At 42.7% G+C, this 25,068-nt stretch overlaps 1 protein-coding gene and 1 non-coding gene across 5 annotated transcripts in view; both read right to left on the reverse strand.

Moving 5' to 3' along the window:
- Positions 1-7,282: 7,282 nt before the first annotated feature.
- On the reverse strand, positions 7,283-7,391 carry LOC113441780 (U6 spliceosomal RNA). Its single transcript, XR_003374898.1, has one exon. It is a non-coding gene; the product is annotated as a U6 spliceosomal RNA (small nuclear RNA).
- A 2,861-nt stretch (positions 7,392-10,252) lies between these two features.
- PSPC1 (paraspeckle component 1) overlaps positions 10,253-25,068 on the reverse strand; it is a 60,972-nt gene continuing 46,156 nt past the window's right edge. For all 4 annotated transcript variants that reach the window (XM_087937134.1, XM_087937133.1, XM_026708891.2 and 1 more), the window contains 4 exons: positions 21,150-21,260; positions 18,576-18,651; positions 17,413-17,558; positions 10,253-10,447 (listed from right to left, as the gene is read on the reverse strand). The gene's annotated coding sequence lies outside the window, so the exon portion shown is untranslated. The remainder of the gene's footprint in view (positions 10,448-17,412; positions 17,559-18,575; positions 18,652-21,149; positions 21,261-25,068) is intronic.

Here is a 25,068-nt window from a genome sequence, read left to right on the forward strand (position 1 = left end):
GGATTGGGATAAATACTCGGGCAAAGCAGGTTATCAGCTATACAATATAAAATATACATGTTCTGAAATAGTTGTAATTCATTATAGTGTATTTGAAACTTTTAAATCAATTTCTAGAAATTAAGAGAGTTGCTTTTAAAACTGAAGTTTCTTAAGCTTTCCCATAATTTTTTATGCTATTCCCACTTGGCCATTACTGCCTTTGAAGGGAAGACAGAATGAAATACTTGATAACTTGAAAATAGATGGGACTGATTCAATGTTACAAAAATAAACTGTGAAGATTGTCTTCAAATCTCTAGTCTCCACCACAGATCAGACACATAAAATAGTACTTGTGTCTTTCACCAAGTACATACAGAGGCTTATTCTGCTCTGGAAATGCAAGGAAATACAGCGTACAGCCACTTCTCAAAGCAATATTCTGTACACTCTGAATATCATTTTCTTCTAGTGATGGGCAATCAAAAACCTTGTAATAGCTTAGGAAGGTTGCTCTCAGTTGAGACATCTCTCTCTACTTACTTCTTGAACTAACACTTTATTTTTAAAATTAAAAAACTGAAGGTGGTAAATTTATTTTATTAAATGATAAGTATTTACAGCCTGCCCCAAGGAGAAAAGAAAAAAAAAACACAATGGCAAAATAAAGCAAAAAGGCCCAACCAAAACAACAGCAAACATTCCTATGATATGGGCCATTCAATTAACCAGGGAAATGAATGAGAATGGGTAAGGTGCTACTTCCTTGCAAAATGCAGGATGTGTTGGGGTCATTATCTCTGGAAACTATATAAAGGAGGAAGCTACCAGTATGAAGACCTGTGACGTGCGCATGCATCTACTGAGAAGTGTGGGGTACAGATACTGGATTCTCAGCAGGCCTTCAGTAGATATTCAGGCTGCGTTGACGTTCAATTCTAGCAAGGCACTGGCTGATTTATTCCAGCACTGTATTGTATAGGGCTATAAAACAACACTTTAAATAGGGCCCAAAAGACTTTATAACCAATGCAGTTACTTCAAAAGTGGTGCTACTGTATACTTGCAATGTTTCCCCCAGCAATCTATAGATCCCAGTTACTGTATCTAATTCAGCTAGGTCACTGAAAGTGAATCTAGGACGCACGTGACATGGCATGATTTGGGTGAAATGCCAGTATTTCACCCGGTTCTCAAAAGCATGCTCTGTTCGTGCATGATTTTCAGAGGCTGTGGAATGGACTGGGATGTATTTTCGCATGGCCTCGTGAGTTTCCAGCAGTCACATAAGAGCTGTGCTCTTGTTGCACGGCATCCAAAAAGCATGCAAGAATAAGGTGTGCTTTCGCATGGCAGAACAGCATGCTCCAAAGCTACTTGAACGAAAGCCCTTTGTGACCAAATTCAGCCTCAGGTAGGCCCCATGGGCCTGTCAACAAAGAATACCACCTGATCGCACCATTCCCCAAGGCTTGTGCACTTTAGAAAACAGCAAGGATTGAAATTGAGTTTTAGGCCTCCACTTCAAGCCCAGCCTTGCCATTGCCATTGTTTAGGGTAGCACAATAGGGGAAAAGCAGATAAAATTTGAGAATGTTCGGCATCATTGAGCTGAGTGATAATTGGGGCACATTAATATCTAGGTAGTCTTACCTGGTGCATCAGTTAAAATTGTGTGACGTAGCTATCCTGTCACAATGTTCACTTGGTGCTTAAGCAGCATCCTAGATCTCCATATCACAAAACTCTTTCAGAACAATGCCATTCAGAATACCACGGTCATTTATTGGATTGCTACATATACTGACAAATTGCAATTCCATCCTGTAGTATTTGAGCTTGTTTGACCTTATCCAAACCCTCATGGCTCCAAAAACAAGTTCAAGATGTTTCATGCAGACATTTGTAACAGGTGAGAGCATTGAGTTCTAGGTTTCCAACTGTTCATGGATAAAAGCTTTCCTCACCATACCACGAGTGACCTACATAGAACCACTGTAATTCAGCACCCAACTTTTGCTGGTGGTCCAGAAAAAAAAAGTTTAATGGTACTGAATGCTGAGTGTCCCACCTACCCACTTTCCATTCCACATGTCCTGATGCTCATTCAGAAGACAGACTAGAGTTGTTTTAGTCCCACAACCAGGCCTAACTGAGACCAGTTGAAATAATCAGTTTTCTACAATAATTGGTTCCCTAAAAGGAAAGTTGGAGATGGTTGAAGTTATCCATTAGAATCAAAGAAAGACCAAGAAAAGACACACCACTGCTTTTTTCAAAGAAAACAGCTTCTTTTCTTCCCTCTGAATCCAACCAATCAACAACTAGTCACCCAAAGGAACCAAGAAAGTATAAATCAAGTCCACAGACGGGACTGCTTGAAGTACACTCCTCAAAAAAATAAAGGGAACACTCAATACAATGTAACTCCAAGTCAATCACACACCTGTGAAATCAAACTGTCCACTTAGGTAGCAACACTGATTGACAATCAATTTCACATGCTGTTGTGCAAATGGAATAGACAACAGGTGGAAAGCATAGGCAGTTAGCAAGACATCCCCAATATAGGAGTGGTTCTGCAGGTGATGACCACAGACCACTTCTCAGTTCCTATGCTTTCTGGCTGGTGGTTTGGTCACTTGAATGCTGGCGGCGTTTTCACTCTAGTGGTAGAATGAGACGGAGTCTACAACCCACACAAGTGGCTCAGCTAGTGCAGCTCATCCAGGATGGCACATCAGTGCGGGCTGTGGCAAGAAGGTTTGCTGTGTCAGTATAGTGTCCAGAGCATGGAGGCGCTATCAGGAGACAGGCCAGTACATCAGGAGACATGGAGGAGGCTGTAGGAGGGCAACAACTTAGCATCAGGACCGCTACCTCCGCCTTTGTGCAAGGAAGGACAGGAGGAGCACTGCCAGAGCCCTGCAAAATGACCTCCAGCGGGCCACAAATGTGCATGTGGCTGCTCAAACGGTCAGAAACAGACTCCATGAGGGTAGTATGAGGGCCCGATGTCCACAGGTGGGGGTTGTGCTTACAGCCCAACACCGTGCAGGGTGTTTGGTATTTGCCAGAGAACACCAAGATTGGCAAATTCGCCACTGGCATCCTGTGCTCTTCACAGATGAAAGCAGGTTCATACTGAGCACATGTGACAGAGGTGACAGGGTCTGGAGACGCCGTGGAGAATGTTCTGCTGCCTGCAACATCCTCCAGCATGACCGGTTTGGCAGTGGGTCAGTAATGGTGTGGGGTGGCATTTCTTTAGGGGGCCGCACAGCCCTCCATTGCTCACCAGAGGTAGCCTGACTGCCATTAGGTACCGAGATGAGATCAGGTAAGTACCAACACCCCTTCTTCAGATGAGCTGTTCAGAGCATCCATTGTTTGGGACATACCAAAGCTTGGCGTGTCCTACGGGAAGGCTTCCATCTGGTTCGGATTCCCTTTTTCTTGGTCCCTATGGATCCTTTGTAACACTCTCCTGTCAAAGGCAGCCTCCATAGAGGCGAAGACATCATTCTAATAGTTTCTAAATAAAAGGCGATGGTGGGGCCCATGTTGTTGCCTTGTAAATTTCCTCTATTGGAGCTTGCGGCCCATGTTTTCAACATCACAGCGCTCCAGGTCGAATGAGCAGTGATGCCCCTGGGTACAGGAAGACACTGTGTCTCATAGGACTTGGGAATTGAGCTCTCAGCCACTTACTGGTCATTGAGGAAGAGGTCTTGCACCCAATGGTGGGTGGTTGAAAAGAAACGAGCTTTTGTTTCCTAACACACATCGTGCGGTTGAAATATATGCAGAAAGCTCGCCTTACATCTAGATTGTGGCATTGTCGTGGCAGATTTTATGTCGGTTTCAGACAAACGTGTAGAGTATCAGTTCCTATGGTCTGTGGAAACCAAATTTATCTATGGGTGAAAAATGGATCTGGACTAAGGACCACTCTGTCTGTGTGAAAAATACAGAGCTCCTGTCTAACTGACAAGGCTACTACCGTGTTTCTCCAACAATACGGCCTCCACCAATAGGAAGGCCCAGCATGTTTTATCAGCATAAAATCAAATTAAGCCCCCCCCCCCCAAATTAAGGCCTATATTAAACATGCAAAATGGGGGGAATGGCGGGGGGGCTTGCCGTTAGGAAGTACTTTTGTTGCATACCCGGATATGGTGCTGCCTGCGTTGACTTTGGCATTGGTGGGGCACTTCGTATCAGGAGACCTTCCTCCACTGTTGCTTTCCCTTCTCCCTTGCTGCCGCGGTGTTTAGAGCAACGCTGTGGCATTTGGCACAGCCATGCGCAGCCAGCCAGGGCTCCTCCCTGCAACCGGAGCCCGGCAGAGACACTCGGCTTCAGGCATTCCTGTTGCCGCCTTCCCTGCGCCTTCAAAGGCAAAGCCTATTCTTTTAAAAATGACACCCTACTACCAGTACGACAATGCCTCCCCTGCCTGAGAGGGCAGCCCAACCCCACATGGGGATGCGAATCTCTCGGGGCCACAGCGCAGGATCAGCCCACCCCAGGAGAAGCACCCAGCCGCCATCCCTGCCTGCCATCTCGGGCAGGGGAGTCTTTGTAGTAGGGCATCATTTTTTAAAATAATTGGCTTTACCGTTGAAGGCAAAGGGAAGGCAGTGACAGGAGCGCCTGAACCCAAGTGTCTCCGCCGGGTTCCGGTTGCAGGGAGGAGCCCTGGCTGGCCGCACGTGGCTGCGCCAAACGCTACGGTGTTGCTCTAAACGCCATGGCAGCAAGGGAGAAGGGAAAGCAACAGTGGCGGAAGGTCTCCCAATACGAAGTGCCCCACCAATGCCGAGGTCAACATCCAAGCTGTCACTGCCTGCCCACCCGAGGATGCAAGGGGGAGGGATTAAGTCACCCCTGAAAAGACGGCCTAGCCATTTTTTCGGGGGTCAAAAAAAAATAAGGCCCGGCCTTATTTTGTGAGAAACACGGTAGATCCAAGATGTAACTGGCCGATGTAATGGCAACCAAGAGAACCACCTTGTACGTTAGGAATGGAGACTCATGGTCTACATGGGCTCAAAGGGAGTTTTCTTGAGTGCGGTAAGGACCTTGTTGAGGTCCCACGAGTGATATCAATGCACTACAGGAGGCCGTATGATTGTAGCCCCGCACAAGAAACTTGCATATGCATGGGTGATGAGAAATGAACTGCAAGTCTCTCCTGGTGATGACCGATGCTAAGGCCTTCCCTTTGCCTGTTTATATTAACAAGATAATAATGAAATGTCATTTAAATAACACTGACGTCTAACAGGTGTTCCCCTGAGATGGACAGCCAGAGCCATTAGAACCTTCGTAAGAACCTTGGGCAGATGACAACCCAAAGGACAGTGCAATGTATCCAACACGTTGAGCATTATAACAAAACTAAGAGTTTTGCTATGTGAGGATCTAATTGGAATGTGGGGATGGGCCCCCATTAAGTCAATGAAGGGTAGAAAGTCACCCCTTCTGAAGCTCAGAAGTACGGAGTACAGTATACTCATCTTAAGCCTCCTATGAACTAGGGACCGATTAAGTCATTTTAAAACTAAAATTGCCCCTGCTGGTCCGGTGCCACAGGTCGGTTTCCTGGATCTCCAATAAATGAACAATATCTGTCTCCATCATGCTCCCTTTAACAGGATCCCAGGAGAGAGAGCAAGTAATGCAAAGGTTCCGGGGAGAGGATGGAAATTCTATAGCCAGGCCTAATCTTCTGATATCTCTAACCCAGGAAACAGAGGTAGGGGCATCCCGTCTGTCCGTGAAAGGCTTGAGCCTTCCACCAATAGGGGCACAGTCCCTATGTTGACAGGCGGGCGCCTATGTTGTGAGGCCTATGTTGTGCCTCGGAGACTTAGATCATGTTCCTGAAGAGATTCTTTTGGTCTGCCCTCCCCTTTAGTATCTATCTCCAGATCGGAAACTATCCAACAGTTGGTGATTCATGTGTCCAGGCGGTCCCTGGAGTCTGGAGAGAAAAAATCCCTGGTAGAGGAAACGAAGAAACCCTCCAAAAAGCTGGGAAGGACTATTTTGGGGTCTATGAAGAGAGGAACTTATTTTCTGCTTCTAGTCTCTATCAGAGATAGGTCAGGGGCACCACCAACCAAATTATCTCCCTTTATTGGAGAGGAAGAAGCTTCCATTAGTTGTGTGATATCTGCATGCCAATGTCTCAGCCATAGCAGTAGGTGAGGAGTAACCTGAGATGCCCTGGCTCAAGCAGATAATTTAATAAGAGTCCTGCGGTGTCCTTGTGTGCCCTGATATTGGATTTGAGATAATCTCCCTCAGATGGCGGAGCTACCTGAGAGATGATCTAGTAAAAAAAAAAAAAGGATGCGGTTGACTCCATTCTTATGCCCACATCAGATCGACATGCCCTACATGGAGACAACTTGACCCTGTATATCCTTTAACTTGAGAGCCTCTTCTGCTTCCGTTGGAATTGCAGAGGATGATAATTGCCACTATTGTTTTATCTACTATCATGGTGATGAGAAATGTAGCAGAATCAGAAAACCAAAATTAAAATTTTCTATCATATCCTTTAAGAGGGGTATACACCACTGAAGAAACCCCTTGTTTCTGGACGAGGTCCAAGAATCTCTGTGAGACAGTTATGACTTCCTCTTACATTATTGGTTGGGAGAAGATTAAATCATCTGACACCCCCTTTAGAGTAACGATTGTTGGGCCAAGGGAAATGGAATATCAAGGCAGGCAGTAGGTTTTTGGGGTTTTTTTGAAACAACGGAGACTTGAAAAAAGTCTGAGGGTGAAACAGACCTGAAGGTTGGTGGTCTGGCTTAATGCCTTCAATGTCTGACATGCCCCCCCTTTTTAAGGGATCCGCCTCTGACAGATTTTGGTCACTTGTGATTAGACCCTTCCTCAACCTGTTCCATCTGGTCTCTAGTTCTCCCTCATCCTGTGCATCATGTGAATGTGTAACTGGATTATATAATACTCCCCTGAAGAAGGTACCTTCTGGTAATGAAGGTCCGTTCTGTATAGTAACTAAATCGAGTGAGAATCGAGGTCAGATTGTGGAGGCTGCCTAGCCATCAACTTCTGCTATACCCTGGCGGAGATGCCTCTTCAAGTCACCATGTCCCTCCAGGCCTTCAATTTGTCAGGCATATCCTCTGGGAGGGGGAATTCTGGCGTGGTCCCACGACTGTCTGTCAGGCAAGTAGTGCTGCTGAAGGCCTGGGTTGAACCGGTCCCTCTAAGGCTCTCCTGGGTGGTGTTGAGAGATCGAGGGATGGAGGCAAGGTGAAATATGGAACACTTCATAAATTTGCGGGTCATCCTTGCATGCAGGGGCCATGCTAATCTTCTCTGTATCATTCCAATTTTAGTATATGTGCTGCTGAAACCAGCACTCTGGAACTGGGACCAGCCTGGCTGGGGAAGAGGACTGAGACTTCTGTTTAACCTTCCTCATGCATTTTTTTAAAAAAATATGCTTATCTAATGCATTTTGGCATCTCTTGGCATCCTTTGTTGCCTTAGAGGTCTCTCTAGGACGTTTTGACCTACTTTGAGTTGCTTTATTGTCCTCTGGGGTATTTTTGGTTGCCCTTGAAGATTCTGCCCTAAAGCCCACAAGGTGAGATATCTATATATCTATATGTATATGCAATATTAATGGACCGTTCACTGGTCCAGAGGCCTGATGTAAACAGAGGCAGGAATCCTCTTGATATTTGCTTCCCCTCCCCCCATTTTTGTTTGGTAAATTCAATTTGTTATTATGTTATTAGTCATAATATTGATATCATTAATATATTATTGATAATATTGTTCTATCTGTGCACAGCTACTAATATAAATTGTTGTGCTGTTATCAAACTCATAATTAGATGACTGAATATGGAATCAAATTGTGAAGCCTAATAGAGAACACCTTTCAGGACCTGTATTGCAATTGGGTGATCCTGCAGTCACTGGCCCTCAACAGCTTTCTGCCCAGGCAGACACAGGCCTTGGTGCTCGCTGTTACTGTGCTGCTATATTCTGTGAAGGCTGCAACTTAAAAAGGGAGCCCGATAGTCAACCTCAGAAAGAGGTCGGCATAAATGTCCCCTGGACCCTCATGGAGAGATCCTTGTGAGGGGAAGTGGCCTCTCAACAGATAATGCCATGGAATTCTTATAAACAAAATGATACCGGTGTTGTTTTAGTCATCAAGATTTAGCATCAACCATCACCTCTTATCGTGAACCAATGTGAATCTAACTAGAACTTGAGAATTTGAGCAGAACTCTGAGTCCTCTGGCTCCACCCGATCAATAGCCCTTGCTTCTTCTTTATACCTTGCGGGAGTGTATCTGAAACTTCAGAATCTCCTGTGGAGAGATACCTGAGGGTAAGGATGCTCTGTCCTGCTTAGTGACCGGAGTTGTAGGGAATTTCAATCGGAAGGAGCACTCTGTTGTTGGCCAGAGTAGTATGCAGCACGCCCGCAGAGATACATTGGCTTATTGCTAATTCCATTCAGTCTCATCTTTGCGGGGATCTTTTCCGGTAAATCATCATCTTGACAGAATCTGGCTGCTGTTGGAGCAATGTGGCCAGAGGCACTTCTTGTCACTTGTACTGATCTAGAGGGCTACCTGATCTTGTGCAGCTGTGCTGCGTCTGGATTACAGACAGATCCAGGGGTGGTTGCAGAGGGGAATTGGAGCCGAAGTAGACCTGGAGATGAGGTTTGAGAATTTTCTTCATCCTCCTATGTGAACTTCATGTGCTTTTCTGGTACCTTATGGTGCTTGTTAGCATCTTGGAGGTACCCTTAGAATGCTTCAATTTATTTTGAGAATTTGACATGGCTCTCGAGCTACTGCCACTTGCCATTGTGACCACTTATTAAATTTTACTGTTAATGAGGCTGAAATGTTGGGCGGTTGGCATGCCCAGGGGACCTAACCAGCAATGGCAAGGGAACCCTAAAACAATGCTCCCCAGTTTTGTATAATCTTATGTAAGAATATTGAATTCTTATTCTTGTTCCTATTATTATTTTCATTATCATTTTGTTATTAATATTACTTCCGAATTAGCCAAATTTGGAACACTTTATAGGCCTAGAAAGGAGGAGTTGTTGAAATAAGATGTAGGCCTGCGACAGCTTCCTGCACAGGCGGACACAGGCATTGGTGCTCGCTGTGGTGTTGCTGTTTAATTCTGTGAGAGCATCAGCCAACCGTTTCCTACTTAATGAATAAGGGTCCAAAATACAATAATTATATCTGAATATCTATTTCTATTTCTATTTCTATTTCTATCTCTATCTATCTATCTATCTATCTATCTATCTATCTATCTACACACACAAATGTATTAGGGCGATTTCCCTGGGTTCCAGGAAGGAGACTCCTGGTTGGGGAAAGAAAAACCTCTCTCTGTTCCAGAAATAAAATGCAAATCACTACCACATGGTTAGTGAGTCTGCAATGGCACCAGCCGTTATCTCTTTAGGTGCATGAGTTAAATTGGCTCAGCAGCATTTCCACACCTTGTGGGGAGTTGGTACTGCAGTTTCCCCTTGAATAAAAAGGTGCGGTGGGGCAGATGGGCGCTGATGTCCCCACCCCAGTCGGTGTTCCCAAGGGAGAGAAAGAAGCCTTGGACCCTTTTAAAATGGAGCCTCTCCCGTTGGGCGCGGGCAGCAGCAATCGTAGCGGCTCGGCTTGAAAAGATCGTAATGGTACAGGCTAAGAAACATGAGTTGTTAGCCATGCAGCTGAGACGTTATTGCCTCCGATTATCCTGGGGGCGAGAGATCATTATCTGAAGCTACGGTGAGCTCCCTTGGCTTGAGTTATATATCGTAGGGAGCTGCTTGACTCATTGAAACTAAAAGCCTTAAAGGAGTTGTTTAGAGTTTAAAAGCAAACCTTTTTGTGGTCTCCTTTTGAAGACATTGCTATTCCGGCCAAGGGAAAGGAAATTAAGCTGCCTATATCCACGACGGCTGAGCAAAAAACTGGGGATGCTAGGGAGGAGTCCCGTGGAGGAGAAGTGTCCTCTCAGTTAAAGCCCAGCCTATCAGACGAGCGACAGAAGCATCTACCCAAACAATGGATGCTCTGAACAGCTCATCTGGAGAAACAGTAATTACATTCTTCCAAGGCTACTTCTATAATGGGATTTGTAAAATGTACGCTATAATATAGATGTCGCTATTTTAATGCTAACGCATAAAATAAGGGAAAATAAAAATGAAGGTGCAAGCATAAACTAATTTTGGAATCATTTAATGACTGAAAGTTTACATAGTTTTCGCGAATACTCAATTCAAGCATTGTTCTTATGCAGACATAGTTTCTCCTTTCTGTTTCACAGGAGCAATATATTCGATCAAGGAGCTTAGGACTCTCGAGTTTCAAGACCGATTCTTCAAGCAAAAGCTGAAGTTTTGAAGCTGTACTCCAACCTTTAAAAACAAATAGTCCAAATAAAATATAACTGAATAACCTTTAATGTGATTACATCTTCAGTACATTTTGTTCTGATGGATGCGTACTTCGATTTAGTATTGTAGTTGAAGTGGCTTGAGAAATGTTTTGTGTGCAGTGCCTAGACCAGGGGTGCCAAACTGGTGGCCCACAGGCTGAATGCTTCATGCACAGGCCATGCCCACCCTGGCTCCACAAAGGGGAAAAATGTCACAAAATGTCACATGACAGCTATATGATGCAGTGAGTTTGACACTCGTGGCCTAGATATTTGTTTAGTCTCATGTTACAACTTCCAGAAGCATAAAGTGATTAGAAATAAACATGAAACTGTAATTGGAACATGTACTTTAGAGCTAGTCTCTTTTCACGTGGTTAAAGATGATATACCAAAATGTGGTATCTCCTATCTTGGAGGCCTGAATCAATTTTTCTCAGAGAGCTTTCTGCAGTTTTTAATTTTTTAAGTAGGATTTTATACTCCCTTTTTTTGCTCCCAAAGATTTCAGCAATTGCAGTCAGCCTTTACTCTTAGTTGATTTAAAATATTCAATTATGGAGTACTCTGCTTCTTTCTAAGACCCAAAATTTCAAGTTAAAAGATTATCAAGGGACATGCTAGAAGAAACAGGAGAGGATTGTTGTATAAATAACTTACAGTCAATGGGGGAGAGAGAAAAAATATGCATGGACTAAAAGCAGTAGAACAATAAAATTGCTGTTTTAGCACCTGGGATCTCATCAGACCAGGTTTTCCTCTAGTGTTATTCCTTTCTCAACCTGGTTTGGCTACGTTTTCCACCATCCCTATTCAGCATGGCTGTTTTCAGTTTAAAGACATTGGAATTTGAAGTACCAAATTTCTCCTTAAATGCCATACTTGTCCCTTTAAACATTGTTACATGGAAAAGGGGCGTTGGTACTTACCTGATACACCCGTTCTCATTGAGCTGCTCAGAGCATCCAGTAGTGGGTGGTGCTTCAGTCTCTGCATTCATAGGCTGAGCTTGATTTTTGAGGAACGCTCCTCCTCCTCCACGTGTCTCCTCCACAGTGTTCCCCAGTTTTGCGAAGACGAGAGGAAAAAAATTCGTGCTCTCATCCTAACTAACTAATGGTTCATTGGCCGAAACAAGACCCCACCAGACAGTGAAATTTGGGTGGGGCTGGATGCTCCTCGCAGCTCAAAGAGAACGGGCATATCAAGTAAGTACCAACACCCTTCTCAGAGCTGCTCGGAGCATCCAGTAGTGGGACATACCAAAGCTGGGCCTGTCCTACGGGAGGGGCTCCGTCTGGTCTAGAACCATCTCGGGATCTCTAAAAACTTTCTATAGAACCCTTCTACCAAAGGAAGCCTCAGCTGAGGCAAATACATCAATCTTATAGTGCCTGATAAAGGGTGATGGGGATGTCCACATCGCCACCCAGCATATTTCAGTTATTGGCGCCCGAGTGGCCCAAGCTGCTGAAGTCGCCGCACTCCTGGTGGAATGAGCAGTGATACCTCTGGGTATCTGCAAGGCCTGCGACTGGTATGATCTAGCAATTGCCGCCCTTATCCAATGGCCTATGGTAGACGGTGATACCTTGTACCCTTGCGTCTTGGGTTGAAAGGAGAGAAACAAGGCTTCTGATTTTCGGAAAGACTCTGTGCGTTTGATGTAAATTTGCAGAGCGCGTCTCACATCCAGTGTGTGCCATTGTCTTTCCCTTTCCTGTGATGGCTTGGGACAGAAATTTGGAAGGATAAGTTCCTGCGCTCTGTGGAAAGCCGAATTGACTTTGGGCAAAAAGGTAGGATCAGGCCGGAGAACCACTCGATCAGTGTGAAATACACAGAGGTCTCTTCTAATAGATGGGGCTGCAATTTCCGAAATTCTACGGGCTGATGTGATGGCTACAAGAAAGACTACCTTGTATGTTAGAAACGGTAGAGATGATTCCCTTAAGGGCTCGAACGGGGGTTTTGTGAGTGAGATAAGGACTCTGTTAAGGTCCCAGGTTGGGTACCAGTGTAGAGTGGGGGGGGTAAAGTGGTGGCTCCTCTAAGAAACGCCCGAATAGGGGGGTGATGGGAAAGGGAGTCAACTCCCTCACAAGAGATAACCGTTGATAAGGCTGCTACCTGTCGTTTTAATGCAGTGGTCAGGGAACAGGGGTAAATTACCCCAAATGGGGTAAAAGTGAAAATCTGGGGGTAATGAGGAGGTTGCGCTGGCCAATGGCGGAACTATCGGCATAGCAGCAGTTATTAAAACACCCTTGAGGCAAATTTATCCCCTCCACCCCACCCTTGTTTCCTGGGTGGAAATGACTCCAGGCTAGATTCTGCAAGAGCCGCGCCGCCCGTTTTTAGGGGAAGGCGAGCTTCTGGCATAGGGCAGAGCATTTTGGGAAAAGGGACGCTTTCCCCGCGCTGCGATGACCGCACGCTTTTGCGCGCAGTTTGTGTCACCGTGGCTCCCAAATATCATCCTCCCTTCCCGCTTCCTCGCCCCCAGGCCCTGCCTGCCTGCCAACTAGCCAGCCAGCCCGGCTCCCTCCCCGAAGCCTCTCATCACTGCCAGGCACACAGGAAGCGAAGAGGCACCTGCAACTGCCGCCTTGGCCCCGAGAAAATTCCCAGAAGCCCTCGGGAAGCCTGGTGACATTTCATTCCCTGGAGCGAGCTATCCCGCCTTCTTCCCAGCCGCGGGGGGGGGGAGGGCACCTCCTCCCGCCTCGACCTCCAAATTATGTGTCAGCAGCCTGAGGTGGCCGGGGAGGGGGAGAGGCCGGGAGGGGTAACGTCTGCGTTTATAAATTTTTTGGGGGGTAAGAGGTAAAAAAGTTCCCTGACCCCTGTTTTAATGTGTTAGGGGACAGCCCCTTACTGAGTCCCTCCTGCAGGAAGTCTAAAACTTGAGCAATTGAGGGGGAGGCAGGGTAATTTGGAGCTTGTCACGCTATTTGCAAAAGATGGACCAAGTGGCATTGTAGATTCGTATAGTTGAGGGCCGTCTGGCTGCTAGTATAGTGTCAATGACCCTGCTAGATAGGTTTTCCCTCTTCAGACGGTCCCGCTCAACCTCCAAACGGTTAATTGGAGCCATTAAGGGTCCGGGTGGAGAAGGGGTCCTTGAGACAGCGAGATCTGTCAGCGAGAGACTGCGGAGGTTCGCAAACCAAGGACGTCTGGGCCAGTAAGGTGCTACAAGAAGGAGTTCTGCTTTCTCGTGAAGCAACTTCTGGATGACCCTGGGCACTAGCGCTAGGGGAGGGAATGCATACAGTAGCCCCATGGGCCAGGGGCAGCATAACGCATTGTGATTTTCTGCCCCTTGGGATGGGAACCTTGAAACGAACCTTGGGAGCTGGGCATTGAGAGGGGAGGCAAACAGGTCCACTACTGGTTGCCCGAAAATGGATGCCGCCTCCTTGAACAGGGATGGTTGGAGGCACCACTCCGACTGGTCTATGGAAGCACTGCTCAACAAGTCTGCTTGGATGTTTGATAACCCTGAGATGTGTTCTGCCCTGATGGAGAGGAGGTTGGACTCCGCCCAGCGGCAGAGGCGCTCGGCCTCCCTCATCAATCATAATGATTGTGTGCCCCCCTGCTTGTTGATGTGGGCTTTGGCTGTCACATTGTCTGTGAGGATGAAGATGTGGTGGCTGCGTACTTGAGGGAGGAAGCTGTAAAGGGCCAGGTGCACGGCATGAAGTTCCAGGCAGTTTATGTTGCATGCTCGCTCTGTCACTGACCATCTGCCCTGTGATGTGAGGGACTGAACATGAGCGCCCCATCCGAATAGACTGGCGTCTGTGGTGACCGTAAGTCTTTGGGGCTCCTTGAAGAGGCAGCCTCTGTTGATGGACGATTTGCTCCACCAAAGGAGGGATGTGAGGACCCTTGGTGGTACCCTGACCTTGAGTTTTGAGTTGCTTCTGCCGGATCTCTGGTATGGAGGCAGGAACCACTGGAGGGATCTGGTGTGTAGTCGGGCCCAGGAAATAACGGAAATACATGAAATCATTTTTCCCAGTAATTGTGATAATTCCAGCAGGGAAGCCCTCCTCAGACGCCTGATGGTTTTAATGGATTTCTGGATACCGAGGAGTCTATCTGAAGAAAGAAACACCTTCCCTTTCAGGGTGTCAATCACCGTCCCTAGATGGGTTATTCTGGTGGAAGGGACAGTAGTTACTGCCCCTTTTGTTTCGGTCAGCTGAGTCGGCACGGTTGTGGGATTGACCCAACCCGAAGGGTGGGGGCCTTTGGTACCTAGGGGAGAAGGGGGCCTGGTAAAAGGGCCGAAAGGGACCTCTCCGAAAGGGCTGAGGTTCTAGATTTTGACCTCCGGGTGAGGGAGGGGAGAACTTTCTTCTTATTGCAACCCTCAACCAATAGGGGGTCCAAGGACGGTCCGAATAATTTGTTTCTCGCAATGGGAGCAGAAGCCAATTTGACCTTATTTTTAAGATCTGCCTGCCAATGCTTCAGCCAGAGCAGGCGGTGGGCTGTGACGTGGGATGTGATAGCTCTGGTGGAGAATTTAACACAGTGATAGGTGGCACCGACCGAGAACTCAGCTGCGGCTGTGATCTTGGCGATGTCCTGATGCGCTCTGACACTGGACGGTGGAACATGTTGTTTGAGCTGGCGGAGCCAGCGAATGGATGAACGAGTGAAGAAAGAGGAGACCGTGGCCAATCTGATTGCCCAGGCATCCGACTGGTGTGCCCAGCGCAAGGCCAGCTCGGTCCGCTTCTCCTCCGGCTTAAGGGCCTCCAGAGCGTCACTCAGGGTAGAGGAAGAGGCGAGGCCCACTATGGGTTCATCAACCTCGGGGGTAACCAATAATTGAGAAAATTCAGGGTCCAAATTGAAGAATTTTTTATCGTGGCCCAAAGGGGCAGGGGTCGCTGCCGCAGAGGCCAACTGTTTAACCACCAGATCAGAAAAAATGGGAGGAGTTGGGATGACTTTGGCCTCCACCACGGGTTGTTTAAAGATGGAGTCCTCTGGGCCCTCTGAAGTGAGGGGAGTGGGGTCAGAGGGTGGCTGCGTATTTAGGCCCGAAATATTTTTGGCCTTGAATAGAAGGGACTTGAATAATTGTGGTTTAAATAGTCCCACGAAGGCGGGTTGATCCAGAGTGAGACCCTCGTCCTCGGACATTTCCCCTTCCAATGGGTCCACCTCTGAAAGAGGTTCACTGTATTGCATGGACCCCAAGTCAAACTCCTCCTCTTCCCTGGTTAGATCTAGGTCCCCTTCCTCCTCCTCCTCCCTTACTGCAGGGGGAACCTCCCCCTGCAGGAGTACCTGTCCATGGATCGGCTCCGATCTTGGTATGGATCTTACGGAATGAGACTCGTGTTTAGAGGCTGCCATGTAGTGCCCAGGCCTGGCTATTTGCTGGAGTCCCGCTGTGATGCCTTGGCAGATAGCCAACTCCTTCCAGGATCATAATTTCTCTGGGACTTTGTCTATGAGTGATTCCTCCTGGCGTAGGCCAGCCGCAGTAGGTGTGAAGGTGGCTTCAAGAGCTCTTCTAGCCGGAGTTTCAGGAATCAGCGCCTGATGACCATGAGTGGGCGAGCTGCGCCTGGATGTAGAAGGAAAATCTGGAGGGGGGGAGCAGAGGTAGAGGGAGTGGAGGATAGTAGAACTGGAGCAGGGGCCTCTTTAGAGTGCCTGGTAATCTCTCTCTCCAGGACCCTATGGCGCCTCAGGGCATCCCTCTGGGAGGCTTTGGAGGTCTCCTTAGCCTGTCTGCGCAAGTGATGGGTCTTAGATTTAGCCTTCAGAGAAGGTCCTCGGAGGTGTTACCCTCTGCCATTTCTGTGAGAAATAAGAGTACTGCAAAATATGAGTCGGATTGAAGGCGGTTGGCGCGCCCAGGGGCCAATCTGTAGCAAGACCAGGAGCCCTGATAATTATCTCACTTTCCCCCGTTCGTATTTTGATTATATATATATATAAATTTAGCCAAGACCGAAAAAAGAAAGAAATTCCAATCAGCCGAAAAGAGAACACCTGAGACCCAGTGAAGTAAGGAAAAGCTAGAGCCTGGAGCAACCTTCCTTCCCAGGCAACACTGGGTGTGGGTTGCTGCTGCTACTGCGCAGTTAAAAATAAGCTGTGGGAAAAGCTAACTATGAATTCAGAATTAAAAAACAAACCTCAATTTTCAAATGACTACGGGAGAGGTTAAATCGCTCTGAAGCAGGCCTACGGGTCCTGCAACGATGAGAGGAGATTTCACACAGCAAGGAAATTAACAAATAAAATGGCGGCGGCCACGAGGAGAAGGCTTGCAGGCAACTCGGTGACAATTTTTTTTGCCAAGGAATGAGCCTGGGTTCTTAAATAAAGAGAGAGGGGCAGGGAAGGGGGGGATTAGCCCTTCTTAGCTATAAACAGCGTTCTGCAGGAGGAGATTAAATCGAACGAATCAATCCGAGCTGAAACAAAGCCGCAGGTTGCAAAAGGGAGCGAAGCGGCACAACAAGGAAGGGGGGGGGGTAGTGCGAAGGCACTACTAGCTTTCCCCCTTGCTACCCCTGGGGGCACAAAAGGAGCGCTTCCCCTGGGTGGATATAAAGCGAACTGACCACTTGCGCAGGGCTAATTGAAAGAGAAGCAAATACAACCTGAAAATTCAGAAGAAAAAATGATTGAAGACAACGAACTCTTGAATTGGCCAAGGAGCTATTCTATGCACTGCCTGTCTCGCACAAGGCTGAGCAAGAATTGGGGAACCCTGTGGAGGAGACACGTGGTGGAGGAGGAGCATTCCTCAAAATCAAGCTCAGCCTATGAATGCAGAAACTGAAGCACCACCCACTACTGGATGCTCTGAGCAGCTCTGAGGAGAATCACTCTTAATGGTAAAAAAAATGACTGGTATTTTTATACCGTAGAACTCTCATTCCAAACTGAATAGATAGTTACTTTATAGTTTCTTTATAATTTTATAATGGTGTCCTCGTTTTATTCCTGGCCGCTTTAATGATTACTGTTCTTAGAGGATTCCTCCTTTTTGTCAATACAACCCAGAGATCATAGTTGCTTGCTGAACTCTGCATGGTGCAACTGTCCTGAAAAACATTCAACATGTCGTTATTACATTTCAACCATGATAACCTTCTTAGATCTGATGGCATTTGGTCTTGTGGGTGTTTGACTTGGGGGGCAGAGGATGGGACAGCAACACAATAATTCCATTCTTTTTTATTTGGCTTAGTCCTGATGGTGTTGTTGAAGGATTACTCTCTACTGTTAAAACTCAGACATGGACACCAAAATTAATATTACATTAAGACTTTCATCTGCTCCCTCATGCTGTTCAACTGCTGAGGAGTTAAGCTAAAACTTTCCAGGGAACATCATCAGTATAAAGAGATTCCTAAATCTACTGCACTATGTTACCTAACATCAAAAAAGTGACTGAATATTCCCAGAGTGATAATGAGGAAAAAGTTAAAATAAAATCTAAGCCAAATGGAGGTGATGTTATTAAATAGGAAACTATATTAAGATGAAGTTTAGCTTGCACTGAAAGAGGCTTCACTGCTATGAAGAAATATACTGACACCCTAAGTATGCTCCTACATTCTCAGTATTTCTAGTAAATTTAAAAATAATTTAAAACATTGAAAAGTCTTACCCCAAATTTTCCCTTATTTATTTAATTTTTATGCTGTCCATCTCCCCTACAAGATAACTCTGGGCTTCCTTCCAGGTGTATATGCAGGATATGGTTTAAAAAGTCAAGATGGAAGCAACAATGGTGCAACTAAAACTATTCTTTATGGATCACATGAGTAACGCATGTAAAAAAAAAAAAAGAGTGCCATTTGGACTTCTCTGATGCCCCCTGGACACCCCTGTTCCCTTCAAATATATTTTCCAATGGGACCCCAATATATTATGGATCTTGTTCTGTCATTCAGTTGGTCATCCTTACCAGTGAAGAGTATATAGCAGCTTCTTACAGAAAAAAACAATTGCTTCTGGGCATAAATTAAGAAGCTTCTACATAATTAAGGTAATAATTAGCTAATTAGCTAATTATAATTAGATAATTAAGAGATGTAAAGAGAAAACAAAGATACCTGAAATATTATAAAGAATTCATCCTTCCTGGGTGATTTTGCATCTTCAGCCATACTTCAGAATCTTAACAGCTTCCTAGAAATAGATACACCCGGTTAAATAAAGTATTCTCAGTGTACATTGTTGACTACATACGCTTTACTGTAATCTTCAGTTATTTCTCAAAGTTCATCTAAGAATTATCAATTGCAAATGAAAATAACCCTTCTGGGAGATGGGGTATACAGATTTATGTAGAACTTTAAAATCCATTTCTATCCCAAATAAAAATATAATTTTGTTTCTTCTAAATACTACGACTACCAACAGTGCAAATCAACTTACCACTTCCTTATAATATGGGAATGCTCTGCATATTCTTCAACTCATTAATTTCCCCACCATTACCCTTCCCATGTATACCTGAATCGCTGACAAGGTTCTCCTCTAACATACTTAGAAAAATTGATATACTTCACATGTTCTGCTCAAAAAATAGGATTGCATTAAAACATTCAAAAATAGGATTATAAAAAGTTGGAAGACAGATAAAAAGTAGCATTTTGAATTGTAACAGTGCTCTTCTTCTAATAAATGACTAGGAAAAAAATTTCAGTTAAAACATTGCATTGAATTTGGGTTAGTATGCTTGAAGCGGAGTGGGAGTGACCAGGGCACTGGAATTTCTAAAACAATTGTGTAAAGCTGCCAAGAAAACCACCTGGTTGCAGTTGTCAAGAACTGAGCTCAAGTAAAGGATCTCTTTAAAAAGCTCTGTGTATTCTGTTCAAAGCCATAAATATAGACTACAGAATTTAATAAACTAATTCTCCATTTCTAGAAGATTTCACTGCAAAGAGAAGTTTGAAAATGTATGGTAAGGAATAGTAATCATTGGGTTGGAAAGCAGGATGCTGCCCATATACAACACTAGCAAAAACAGAATTCAGTAAAATAATTGAATATATATCTAAATACAATCATATATTAAGCACTGAATCCAGCTTTTCTAACCATAGAACCAATGTTACATATAGCCCCAGTTCAAGTAGTGCAAACTTCCTTCACTTCTTTTACAGCCACAATTTTTGGATTTTAATTTTCAGTCCAGAGTACAATTAGGAATTTTACTTGCAAGTAAGAATCACAATTAAAGCAATGATATTAGATAAAAAAATTGAATAAACAGATTGTGTAATTTACATAGAAAACTAAATTTGTTTTTATGAAACATTACTATTTTAGATTAAGTAAATGTTTTAAATTTTAATTTAATAATATTGGCAAAATTATGAACGAAGATCCATTATTCATTAAACAATTTTTAAGATTTTACCCTGAAACACTGGGTACAGTCTATGTCAGTATTTTAAAATACCAATTTAAACACAAAATAATCAAAGCTGTTTAAAGAAAGAGCTCCACTTTAAAAGCAGCAGGAATACTACATAGAAATAAAATCTGAGATGTTTAATCTGTGCCAGTATGACAGGGGGCTCTTTGGTTCCAGCAAATATTAGTCCAAGGTTAAAATAGTACGGATTCAGTGCAGTTACCATTAGGGTGGTAACTACAAATCTCAGAGTCTTTTCATTCAGAGCAACACATAAGCTACTGCATTAAAAGGTACTCCCTCCCTCTGCCCCACTGTACTCCAAAATGCCTTTAACATTATAGCCATGAATTGTATGTATGTGTTCGTGAGTGCGTAACTCTCAAATATAACAGAAGGGTAAGTTTTCCATTGTGACCTGGGACCAAATACCACCAATACCACTGAAACGGTCTGAAAAATGCTGTAACTAACTTAGATACTATTTATCTAAGTGTTAGGTTTGTTCAGTTATCCAGCAAATCAAAATAAGGCAAACATGTCCCTGCTCCACAAGAGAGTCTTGCAATCAGATACTGCTTTATCTTGATTTCAATTTAAAAATAATGCAGCCCATTATAATTCTAAGGAACTGGAGGTTGGAAGTAATGTTGAGTTATTTTTAATATTGCTTACATTGGAGTTCCAACAATCCTACATAAAAAAGCTACACGGGAAACTCAATTAAAAGAGGAAAACCAAGACAATAACCAAAGTTAACAAAGTTTCTTCAATGGAATCTGTATGGTGCTTAACTGCTAATCCAAATACAATATTCAATTAAGGCAACTGCATTTTTAAATAAATTCAGCTATTTCATATATTCAATTTTAAACTGCATTTATAATTTATCATTTGTTCTTATTAAAATGTCATAAATACCACTGATGATCTGATACTGCATGATGGTTAGAAAACCCAGCTATGAAATGCTTAGTTCACATCTTTCCTGAATCATAAATGATAAACTGAGATCAACTATAACAATCCCAGTTCCCTACACGTGATATGCTAATAATACATAAATTTCATAATGTAATCTACAGAAAGCATATTATCATGTTCAACTTTTATTTTAAAAAAGTTTGCAATATCATTCCATTTGACAGTGATCTCCAATATTCTAAATATAGACTCTCTTCCTTCCTCATTTCAAGATTCATATTCGGAAAGCTATCTGGAATCCTTTCGCATTCTTATATCAATCCATTAAAATTGTTACCTTTTACTTGTAGCATTTCAAGCAACCGTATCCCCATTATGTCCTTTCCCGTCCACACTTTTCAACTTTATTTAAGGAGGATGGCGTATTTGACTTAAGTCAAAAGACTTGCTGAAAGAGAGATATAGTCTGTTGCATGGTATTTCCCTTTTGGACCAAATCATGTGTTTTATGAAGAAAGGGAACAAAACTGATTGGATACAATTATTTGTCATATTTCCACAAATTTCGAATACATGTAGATGACAATTTTTTTAATTTTATTGCAGCAGGTATTTTCACTTTCTGTCAAGAGTACTCTGCAAAACATTCAAATTCTTTCCTTTTAAAAAAATAATAAACAAGTATGCATAATATTACCTATTTATTAAAGATATTTCCATTCCAGTTCTACATATATCCCCATCGCAGTACACTCCCCCTTTCAGGATTAGCAACAAGATACAAAGATGCAAAATAGTGTTAAGAAGCACAAAAAATTTAAATGAGACGGAAGAGGAAATGAAACATACCTAAAATTAGCTTCCACCAATATCACTGATTTTTTCCAAACCAAATAGTGTACTTCCACATGTCTGTACACTAGGTGTTATATACTTGCTCTTACTTTTCCCACAAGGTTTCTATATTCATTTTAGATTTCCCACATTTTTTTCTCCTCTACTGAACCCTTTCATGCTTCCTTTAAATATTTGTTTTCCAATTCAGTCCTCATTCAAATCTCATTATATACCGAAACCATTTAGCATATTTCTCATATAATGGTTCATTTTTGTATTCTGTAAATCCATACATACCAGTTCCACACATGGTCATTCATTCTTGTGTCTTCAATGGCCTAATTACCTGCTTCGTATTTCTTTTCTTGTCCCTACCCCATTCATATCCCCTAGCAGAACAATTTTTCTCTTGGATTGATTTCAGCACAGAGTAAGATTGTTTTTCCAAACTATCACCAGTTCATGGATTCTTATTTGCATATTTACAAATATATTCACCACAATGTAATTCATATACATTGTTACTTTCTGACCTCCAGTTTAGCCTTTTCATTTATATTTAAACTGCATTTTACCCTTTATAAGTTTTACATCTTTTTTCTTTCAGTTGCATAGTATTTGCTTTTTTAAACTCATTTCCATGTTTTATGATTATAAAACATCCCAAAGCAATTTACAGTAAACATAACTTTGAAAATAAAAAAGATAAAAACAAAATAAAACAGAATATCTCTGTATTGGTACACCTTGGTACCTTGTCAATACACAATGCAGGCATCCATCTAGAGAAATTCTAGTTGCGCATTGTTGCCAGAAAGCAAAAAGCAAGCAAGCAAGAAAACAGTGCGCTATCTCGAAAGCAACTTGACTCCAGATATGAACAGTGAATCATGAGGAACAGTTAAGGCAAACCTATAGATTAGGCAATGAGAAAAGTTAACAGAATGCCTAAATCTGAAGTACTTTCATGTGGATTCCTTCACTGAACAAGGGATGGCATAAATGGCCAGTTATAATCTTAAGTTTCTATGAAATGAGAAATCTGCTCAGTTAAGTCTAATATGCATTTATTGTACAAATGCATGGCAAAAACATGTGAAATTCTCTTGTTATTCTTTCTGATATGCTTTAGATGAAAATAGAACTATTCTATATATGTAAAGGCAAAGTTTAAGGATAAGTTATAGTACAACCTTCCATATGCTAGAAACTTGCTGAATTGTATATTTGTAAAAGATATATTTTATTTACACTGCTGATTCCTTTATTGTGTACTAGTTATACAACCATTATAATGCCGTGGCTTTATCTGTGGTCCTCTATCCTCTACTTTGATAAAATACTTAGAGTGCTTATCACAGCGGTTATGACCTGGTCACCAATGTACCAAAAAGAAACTCATTGGATTTTTCTTGCCTTTGTATTTAAGTATTTTCTACTAATTCAGTTATTTCATTTCTATTTCACAAAGAAAGCAGTGAACTGCAACCATTCATATGAAATACGTAGTCCTTTTTGGGGGGGGCGTGTCTGAAAAATGGGGATATATCAATTTTTAATGATTTCCTCAAAATTAAGATAAAAGAAGTAAATTTGGAAAATAGGTACAGGTAGTCTTCATCTTACAATCATTTCAAGGGTTATGACATTGAAAACAGTACCTTATGAACAGTCTTCACACTTACGACTGCTGACCATCCCCATGGTCACGGGTTTAAACCTGGATGTTTGACAATTGGCATGTATTTATAACAATTGCACTGTCCCAGGGTCATGTGATCACCATTTGTAACCTTCCCAGCCAGTTTCCGAAAAGCAGCCAATGGGCGAAGTCAGATTCACTTAACAACTACAGGATTCACTAACAACTACAGGATTCACTTATCATCTGCAGTTATTTGTTAAACAACTGTGGCAAAATGTCATAAAATGAGGCACAACTCACTTAACTATCTTGCTACCTATAGCACTTTCTTTTAATTTTCCTCAAAACTAAGATAAATTTTAAATATTAAAAACAAGTGAGGGAGAGTTAGCACTAAAGGAGGTGTCTGCAAAGTTTTATCTTAAGAAACATTGAATAGAATTCTTTATTGGCCAAGTATGATTGGACATACAAGGAATCTGTCTTTGGTACATATACTCTCAGTGCTGAAATATTCTGAGAAAATATGCTGTTATATAACAGACTTAAAGCTCTGGATCCTTAAACAAAGTTATTATTCCCTAAATAGATTTCCCTATTTGAAAATTTCAGAAATGATTTTTTTCCTGTACCAATATATTCAATATTGTCAGTTTCAAATCTCACCTGAGTATTTTAAAATGTACATAAAATTATCTAATACTGTATAACAGCATAGCAAAAAACATTTCTACTGTTGTGGGTTCTATAAAGAAGAAAGAAATACTTTATAAACTGCAAAAATACACATACATAATTTTTTCACATGGAAAGGAACATTGGTATATTTAATTAATTTAATTAATTGCAGAAAAAATAGTATGAGTCTCAAAGAAAAAGGACCTTAAGTTCTGCATTGTGTTTTTTAAAACTAAATTATCAATAATGAGCAAAAGCACTCATTCAAATTTGCATAATGTGTAATCAACCTGTAACAGATGTTCAAGTGCCAAATACAGAAGCAGCTTTTGGTATGTTTAACCAAAAGCAAGTATGGCCCATGAGTCAGTATTATCTCGCTTCTCTTGCAGTAACTGCAGATAATTTCAACTCATGGTAACAGAACATATGCTCAGCCAGTATTTTGCAACTAGAAGCTGGTTTTTAGTTTGGAAGTTATCCTAATTAATTGAGTCAAAGGAAACACATGAATTCATCTCAACATAATTTGTATTCTGTAACTAAAGGAGAACATAGTGCGATTTCAAATATTCAAAACATCAGTAAAAATATATGAGTAGTTAGTCAAAACTGTTTCAGAAATAAGAGACCATGAATTAACGTTTTACAAAACAGCATTTCAGAAGCAACATTTTACAACATGAAAAAATGCTTGTGCATTAGTTGGTAAATATATTTATTTGTGTGTGTGCGTGTGTATATGTGTGTGTGTGTGTGTGTGTGTGTGTGTGTGTGTCTCCCCTTACACTAAAATCCTTTGTTCCACAAAACAGCAACTGCAAAGTATACATTAGACAAGGAAAAACATCTGGCACAATGTTATATCTAGTGAATTATAAATTACCTGAGATACCTGGATTAGGAGTGCCATTATAACAAGCACTGTATACAGAGCCTCAGGAAGGCTGTATTTACAGATAACAGATTCAATTTAATAACTGCTGGACTAAATAAATGTTCTTTTACCCTCAAGAACATTTATATTTCAATAGTTTATTTTTTCCCCTCTGATTTCTTTGAATTAGGTACCATGTATGTAGATTGGAGCAGTCTA

This window comes from Pseudonaja textilis, chromosome 7 (genome assembly GCF_049901715.1).
Source record: "Pseudonaja textilis isolate UNSWEBS1 chromosome 7, rPseTex1.2, whole genome shotgun sequence".
Classification (NCBI taxonomy): domain Eukaryota; kingdom Metazoa; phylum Chordata; class Lepidosauria; order Squamata; family Elapidae; genus Pseudonaja; species Pseudonaja textilis.